Source organism: Giraffa tippelskirchi, chromosome 8 (assembly GCF_054371585.1).
Source record: "Giraffa tippelskirchi isolate mGirTip1 chromosome 8, T2T-mGirTip1v1.2.pri, whole genome shotgun sequence".
Taxonomy (NCBI): domain Eukaryota; kingdom Metazoa; phylum Chordata; class Mammalia; order Artiodactyla; family Giraffidae; genus Giraffa; species Giraffa tippelskirchi.
In genome coordinates, this window is record NC_137282.1 from 143888210 (window position 1) to 143896750 (window position 8541).

At 43.4% G+C, this 8541-nt stretch overlaps 2 non-coding genes across 2 annotated transcripts; one reads left to right on the forward strand and one right to left on the reverse strand.

Annotated features, from left to right (window-relative positions):
- Positions 1-3468: 3468 nt before the first annotated feature.
- Positions 3469-3540, forward strand: TRNAQ-CUG (transfer RNA glutamine (anticodon CUG)). Its single transcript has one exon. It is a non-coding gene; the product is annotated as a tRNA-Gln (tRNA).
- A 420-nt stretch (positions 3541-3960) lies between these two features.
- Positions 3961-4071, reverse strand: TRNAL-CAA (transfer RNA leucine (anticodon CAA)). The gene is made up of 2 exons: positions 4034-4071; positions 3961-4006 (listed from the first exon to the last, which is right to left on the reverse strand). It is a non-coding gene; the product is annotated as a tRNA-Leu (tRNA).
- Between the last annotated feature and the right edge of the window lie 4470 nt (positions 4072-8541).

Below are 8541 nucleotides of genomic sequence, written 5' to 3' on the forward strand. Positions count from 1 at the left end.
GTAGCGGCTCTTCTTACACTCAGCTGCCCTTCACCTCACACCAAATAGAAGCGCTTTCCCCACTTGGCACGTGTCTCTGCGTCTCCTGTTGGGCGCCCTCGGTCTCTGCTCCAAGTAATTCTCTCTGCCCTCAAAGTTTCTTACCCTTCAACTAGGTAGTTGCTGTCTCCTGGAAGCCTCCCTGGATCTCTCTCCAGAATTACAATTAGGCACTGAGCACCTGGATGGGAACAAGGAAGGAAGTCCCTACCCTGGTGCCTAGGAGAGAAGACAAGCAGTAGATGCATAATGGCCACAAGATGGCACAATTTCCACTGGTGAAGAATGCCACAACGGAACTATGAATGACGTTGTAATATATAGTTACCAAAATAAAGAACATTACCTCAGGACAATGTATAGAAGGACATACTTCAAATTGTTTCCAGTGGTAACAGTGTTAGAGGACAGGGAGATTATAAATTGTACTTTGGACACTTATTTGAGTTGTTAGACTGAGTGGATATTTATTTCATAAGTCCAATAGGTGAATTCACAAATCTGTAAATTAAAATTTTTTAAAAGCCCAATCTGATAAATATGGCAAAGGAGAAATGGAACAAGCTGGGGAGCTTGTAGCAGCCCTCAGCTCAGCCATCCCTTCCTCTGGCAGGTTTTCCTTATTGCTACCTGACCTTAATGGCATATTCCTGTTGTTTTGCATCAGCCATGCTCTGTTATCACTCTATCCATCACTTATTTTAGCATTTACCATAACTTTTGGAATTGAAAAATTTTGTGTAATTGTCTGCTTTTCCCTATGCATCATAAGCTTTGTCAGGTGTAGAACCATATTTCTCTCACTTCTCCACATCATGAAAACTAAATAGATATTTCTGGTAACTAGTAATGAATAAATAAATACATGAAAGAATATCTTCCTAATTTGTGAAGTGAGTAAGGTATAGAGAGCTGAGGCGCCAGGAAGACCTTGAGATCTTCAGTTTGAGGTAGGGTCATGTGTTCTAAAGCCCCATTTCTACAGGACACTCCAGCTGAACTTGGTTCTTGACCACTGATTTAGCCACACTGACTTGCTCTTTTTGGATTCAGCTCTGCTACCAGGTAAGTGTAAACCATTCTTGCTCAGATTATGAGGGAACAGTTTGCTTCTGGATTGTCGGACCCAGTCATTTCTTCCCCTAGACATTCCCCTCAGTGGTCTTTGTTGACATTCACCTTGCAATAAAAGGTTCACATTCACCTTGTGAACCAACCATGGGTGATTCCAAGGGAAAAGAGCAATCTTCTGAACTCCAAACTCATGAATAAATAAACCAATCCATGGCCAGATCGGAGAAGGCAATGGCACCCCACTCCAGTACTCTTGCCTGGAAAATCCCATAGACGGAGGAGCCTGGTAGGCTGCAGTCCATGGGGTCGCGAAGAGTCAGACATAACTGAGCGACTTCACTTTCACTTTTCACTTTCATGCATTGGAGAAGGAAATGGCAACCCACTCCGGTGTTCTTGCCTGGAGAATCCCAGGGACGGGGGAGCCTGGTGGGCTGCCGTCTATGGGGTCACACAGAGTCGGACACGACTGAAGCGACTTAGCCGCAGCAGCATGGCCAGATGCCTCATCTTCCAGCTCCATAACCACTGTCCTTCCCTGAGATAAAAAATGTGCTAAGGTTGAAAAAACATTGATTTATGCCCCCTTTTTGCCTTGTCTAGCCTCAGAGAACAATTTAAAGGCTATCGCCGAAGAGTGGGCTTTTGAGGTTCTGGTTTAATTTTAAAACCAACGGATATAATAGAATAGAGAGTTGATGAGCGTGGAGGGAAGAACTTAGGAGAACTGTATAGTGACTTGGGCAAAGTCTTTGAATTTCACTGTTGCCCTCTCTACCTCCCCAAAGATATATTCACTTCAACCCATATTTACTGAGCACCTGTTTTGTTATAGGTACCTTGCTCGGTTGTAAATTCAGCAAAAGGATGAATGGCAGAAAAATGATTCAGGAATTCATAAGCAGTTCTTCCTTGGGAGATTACCAGAGGTCCATGAAGAGTGTAGGGTCAGTAATTAATATTTAGACTGACTAAAGTAGTAATTTATACTGAGTATTTTTTCCAGCAATGCTACATATATGATCTCTTAATTATATGTTGTTCTTAACAATTACTTGATAAATAATCATGTTATGTCAATAACATGAAAATTTAGAGAAATAAGTGACCACGCCCAGCACTATGACGTCCTCTCTTGGCCATCCACACTCCCGGACATGTTTGTGGGGCCCTATGGCTACTGGAATGTTGTACCTGGGAGCTAGAACCTGGAAAGGAACCCTCCACTTGGCAAAAAGCCACAATCATGTCCTTTTAGACTTGTCAGATTTAGCCTATGGAGAGAAGGAAAAAGAAACCCCTCCAAAAAAGTCCAACTCTGGGTCATTTATTCACCCCTTCTTTAATTCATGCATGCATTCATTGATTCATCCTTTAATCTATGTGTTCATGCAGCAAGCGGAGAAAGAAATGGCAACCCACTCCAGTATTCTTGCCTGGAGAATCCAGGGACAGAGGAACCTGGTGGGCTGCCGTCTATAGGGTCACACAGAGTCGGACAAGACTGAAGGGACTTAGCAGCAGCAGCATGCATGCAACAAAGCCATAGATTAAATTTCTATTAATACTATGTACCAGAACCATCGAGTGTCAAAGAGAAATGAGAACCTGTCCTGTACTTAAGGCATCTCGAAACGAAAGGACAGATTTTAAAATGGCAAACCCATAATTACACCTAAGCAGGAAGCACCAAGAAACTTTGAGGTTGTTCTGGAGGCATCTGCAGGTATCCTAGAATGAAAAGCGAAGCTGTAGAAAAAACACATATATGTTAATTTTTCTTTTTTCTCTTTTGAAGGGCAAGATGGAAATCGAGTTTGCTTTTGCATGTGTCAGAAATAAAGGCAAAATCAAAACCTTCAGAGGTAACCATTTTCTCAGATCAGGATCCTGCCCTTCCCCAGACATCAAGGGAAAGAAATATGGGAAGAAGGCTCAGCGAAAACAACCAGGGAAGGTCTCCCCTCCCAACAACCTCCCACCCTTGAGTTTGGCTTCTCTATCGCCCTTCGCCTTAAAAGTGCAGAGATTGTCCATCCCTCTTTAAAAAAAAAAAAGCGCCCGTAAATTAAAAAAGAAGAAAAATCAATTAGGAAGAAGAGCAGAGCTTTCGGTTAAAGTGGCATGTTTCATTTTAAATTGTGTTTTATACATCTCTGTTGGTAAAAAAATAAATAAATAAAAAGCACAAGGATAGAATAATTTTAAATGAAGTACAGTCTATAAAAATTTTGGATCACTATGCTGTGTGCCTGAAACGAACATTATAAATCTATATCTCAATGGAAAAGAAAAAAAAAAAAGCACAAAGAAAGAGATATCAGAGGGACAGTGTATCAACTGAACAGTAAGAGCGGTTCCATGGTGTAATGGTTAGCACTCTGGACTCTGAATCCAGCGATCCGAGTTCAAATCTCGGTGGAACCTTCCCTATTTCTTTCGTTTTCACATTCCAATCCCTTAACAGAGTGAACCAAGCTACTTCGAGTTTCTGCACTTTTAATTTTTGATAGGTTCGGCCAGTGAGAAAGAGCGTGAGACTATGATCCCAATAGCCCGCGAGCTCGGGACAGTCTGTAATCATCGACTCTGCGTACATGTCTTTCCGTTCCCATCAGGCCCCTTTTTCTCCCAGGACGCCCCTAGGTTAATGAGCTTTCGGAGAAAAGCGCCTTTCGTGACAAATCAGAGCACAGAGAAAAACGGGATCCGTGATAAGTAGCAACGGAAAAGAAAGGGGTCGGACCTCATTAGGGGTCCGTCGTTAGGGCTGAAAGGGGGGAAAGTAGAAAGAAGAACGAATGCAAAGGCTGAGAAAGTGTTTGTGATCAGGAGAGAAAAAAAGTCTGTCAGAAGTGGGATTCGAACCCACGCCCCCATTCGGGGACCAGAAACCTCTGTCGGAGGAAGCTTGTTTGAGCTTGAGTCTGGCGCCTTAGACCACTCGGCCATCCTGACAGGTTTACGTTTGGGAGTAAACAAATAAAACCTTCAGATTCGCTGGACGAGCATTCCTCACAAGCTGATAAATTCTTTTGTAATATAAGGTTTATCTGGAAAAATGGGAATCCTTATAAATTAACTAAACCTTTTTCAGTAGAGTCAGCAACTTTGACTGAACCTCTCAATCCCGGGTATGGTTTGACGTTTCTTCCCTCTCCTTCCCTCTGCCCTTCCCTGTAACCCCAGGATGTTGAAGCTCAAAGATCCTAATGACCCGGAACCGATCCCCGACTGGACAAGAGCGAACTCCCTTTCCTCATTCCCAGAAAGGACACAGAGCGTGGGCTCTATTCCCAAGAAGGTTCCTGGCAAACCAACCAAACTGGCGGGAATTCAATGGGGAAGTAGTGATGGATCCTGTGTAGACCTGGGGAGAAAACTGGTGAGTTAGTATAGATCAGAAAGGGGCAAGGTGAGTGGGTTTCACAGACCTTGAGCATGAAGACTGGATGTGGATGTGAGTTCCAGAAAGCAGTAACCAAAAACAGGAAGTAGTAACCAAAAAGAAAAAAAAAAGTTGATAAAGTGGAATCCATCAAACCTAAAAACTTTTGTTCATAAAGCTCTTTCTCGGCTCCATTTTCATGGTAGCAGCAATAGCCACGGTTCAGTCATGGACTCGAAGTTCTTTGTCCTCGGCCAGTAACTACACACACTGGAGGCTGACAGGCCAGGTGTTGTGGTTGTTTAGTCTCTAAGTCATATCTGACTCTTTGTGACCACACAGACCAGCCCGCCAGCCTCCTCTGTCCATGGGATCTTCCAGGCAAGAATTCGCATCTTCTGCATTGGCAGGCCAGGAGACGGTTACCGATCTAAGTTCGTGTAGCCTCCCTCATGGACATCACTCAAGTCGTGCCCCCTGGCAGGGATGCCCCTAGAGGATGAGGCTACCCTGGGCCAGTGTGGGGTGGAGGCTCCGAGCACTCAACAAGTAGCTGGCCACATGCTTAGAGGTGAAGTCTGAGGTCCCTGGCTGATGCTGGGTCAGAATCCCAAAGTGGCCAAACAGGAGAAAAAGAAGATGGGCTGGGCCAAGAGGTATATGCAGTATAACCAGAGCTTTGCCAATATTGTGCCACCTTTGGCAAGAAGAAAGGCCCCAAGGCCAACTCTCAAGTCCTTCGTAATCCTGGCTTTCTCTAATAAAGCCACTTAACCCAATCAATGGAGAAGGCAATGGCAACCCACTCCAGTACTCTTGCCTGGGAAATCCCATGGACAGAGGAGCCTGGTAGGCTGCAGTCCATGGGGTCACGAAGAGTCGGACATGACTGAGCAACTTCACTTTCGCTTTTCACTTTCATGCACTGGAGAAGGAAATGGCCACCCACTCCAGTGTTCTTGCCTGGAGAATCCCAGGGATGGGGGAGCCTGGTGGGCTGCTGTCTATGGGGTCGCACAGAGTCGGACACGACTGAAGCGACTTAGCAGAAGCAGCAGCAACCCAATCAAAAAACAACAAAACACACCATGAGAAAAGTGAGCACAGAGGAAAGGCTGTGTGAGAACCAGAAGAAGGTGACTGCATGCAAGCCAAGGAGAGGGACCTTAGGAGAAATTGCCCTTGCTCACACCTTGACTTTGGACTTCCACTCTCCAGAAAATATACTGAAAAAATTAATTTCTGTTGTTTGAACCACACAGGCTGATGTTTTGATACAGAAGCCAGAGCACACTAATACAGACATCTTCCATGGTAGCTGAAGACTCTTAAGAGTCCAAGACAGAGGATGTCAATCCTCTGTAGGCCAGGCCCAGCATCATGTAGAGTCATTCTGCTATACTCTGTGGGTCAGAGCATGCTAGGCAAGTCCAGATTCCAGAGAAGACTAGGACTGCTCCTCTCAATGATACAGTGTCACTATGTATACGGAGAGGAAAGAAACTGATGGTGACCCTCTTGGAGGCAGCTAACCATCCCCACCCCCACCTGGCCCCAGTGGCCTGTGAGGTTAACAAGGGCAGGAAGCAGAGGGTATTTACCAGTCGTTCAGTGAAATTCCCCCAAGTCTTGCTGTTTGAAAAAATGGGTCAGGTTAGTTTTCCTCCCCAATGTCTCCAAAGATTTTATCCTCAGGAAATGGAAGACAGTTAAATTTGGGGAAGCTAATTGCCAATTCAAAAAGAAATCATATTTAGAGAATTCCCTGGTGGTTAGGACTTGATGTTTTCAATGCCAGGTCTGGGAACCAAGATCCCACAAGCTGCACATCAGGGCATGGCAAAAAAAAAATGACTAAAGGAATCACATTTTTCAGTATCAGCATTACCTGAGTATGCCTTGAATTCTCCTATCCCATATCTTGTCTTAGATTGTTCTTTAATCTAGGACCCTCCACACTGGTTGTTAAAAGCAATAATCTACACCAGGGAATGTTGTTAAAAGAACTAAATGACAGCAATACTGGTATTTGATTTTTTTTTTTTTTTAATTGTCTAGCAGATACCTGGGACAGCTAGAGAGGACACATATTGTAATGGTTAGAACTTACTCTCTGGAGCTGGTCTACCCAGATTCCAGTCTTGGCTCTGTCATTCACTGACTCTGTGACCTTAGACAATTTAGTTAACAATTTCCCCAGCCATAAAATGAAGATCATGATACTAGCATCACCTTGCAGGATCTAGAAAGATTTTGTGCTTTAATGAACAGAGTGCAATATATAATAACTTCTTAATAGGTTCTTATTAAATGAAAAACTCATCTCTCCTTTTCCATCAACCTGGAAGAATAAGAGGAAGAACTGGTACGAATCAATTATTCTTAAAAAATTTCCTGTTATTTTTCCCCCCCTCCTCCTATTCTCAGTCCTCCTTTAGATCCATAGTAGTCCATTCTGAGAGTTTGCCCTGTCGGTTCTCTTTTGGTAGGGTTGCTGGGAGATGGTCAGAAAACCACAAAGCCACACTTGTTGAAAAGGAGAACTTCTATCTCTTTCCAAAGTGCAAGCAAATCCCTCTTTCTTTTTTTCTAAGTTTTTATTGGAGTATAGTTGCTTTACAATGTTGTGTTAGTTTCTACTGTATAGCAAAGTGAATCAGCTGTACATGTACATATATCCTCTTTTTTTTTTATTTCCTTCCCATTTAGGTCACCACTGAGTATCGAGTAGAGTTCCCTGTGCTATACAGTAGGTTCTCACTAATTATCTATTTTCTACATAGAATCAATGGTGTATATATGTCAATCCCAATCTTCCAATTCATCCTCTACCCCCAAATCCCTCTCCTTTATCAAATGTCTTACTCTCCTCTCTGTTTCCTGTATGCTTCACTACTACACACCTCTTTATTGCTCTCTCTTAAGATGCCTCTTTCCTCCTTGCCTCTTTCACCTTCATTTTCCTTAGAAATAACTGAGGAGAATGGCACTGAGTATCCTGATTCTTTTCTAGCCTACCTGCCCATTCCTCTGTTCCTATCGGCTCTTATTCTACTAATGTCCTCTTGTCACTATTGCATTAGTCTCTAGATGGTTCCTCCTAGTTGGTATTGCCTTACTATGACCTGCACCATCAATTTGTCATTCTTGTGTTCTAAAAGCATCAATGGAACCTCCTCCCTCCTCCCAGACACAGAGTCTGTCCTCCACAAGCAATTTTATCACCATTGCTTTGTTTTCATGACTTTATCTAACCAAATTTATCAGTACTGCCTGTCCAAATTTTCTTCCACGTGTTCACTCCTAAACATTCCAAATCAGATTCTCTTACAGTTTTCCAATACCCTCCCAACAGTTTACTTATTAATGCTCTTACCAACTCAATGGACATGAGTTTTCATAAACTCCGGGAGTTGGTGATGAACAGGGAGGCCTGGAGAGCTGCAGTCCATGGGGTCACAGAGTCAGACACGACTGAGCGACTGAACTGAACTTAACTGAACTACAGGAAGAAGAACTGATGCTTTTGAATTGTGGTGCTGGGGAAGACTCTTGAGAGTCCCTTGGACAGCAAGAAGATCAAACCAGTCAATCCTAAAGGAAATCAATCCTGCATATTCATTGTAAAGACTGATGCTGAAGCTGAAGCTCCAATACTTCGGCCACTTGATGCTAAGAGCTGACTCACTGGAAGAGACCTGATGCTGGGCAAGATTGAGGGCAGGAGAAGGGGGCAACAGAGGATGAGATGGTTGAATGGCGTCACCGACTCAATGGACATGAATTTGAGCAAACTCCAGGAGATACTGAACGAAAGGGAAACCAGGTGTGCTGAAGTTCATGGCGTTGAAAAGAGTCAGACATGACTTAGCAACTCAACAACAACTGTGATAAAGATAAGAAGTATGCATAGAATGTGACTCTGGAATCATTAAGTTAATTTTTAGTCTAATAATCCAATAAATATTGCAATCCTTTCATATAATTATATACAAGGCATAACAGCAATCCAGGAGGTCTGGAGAGAAGTCTCTGTCCTC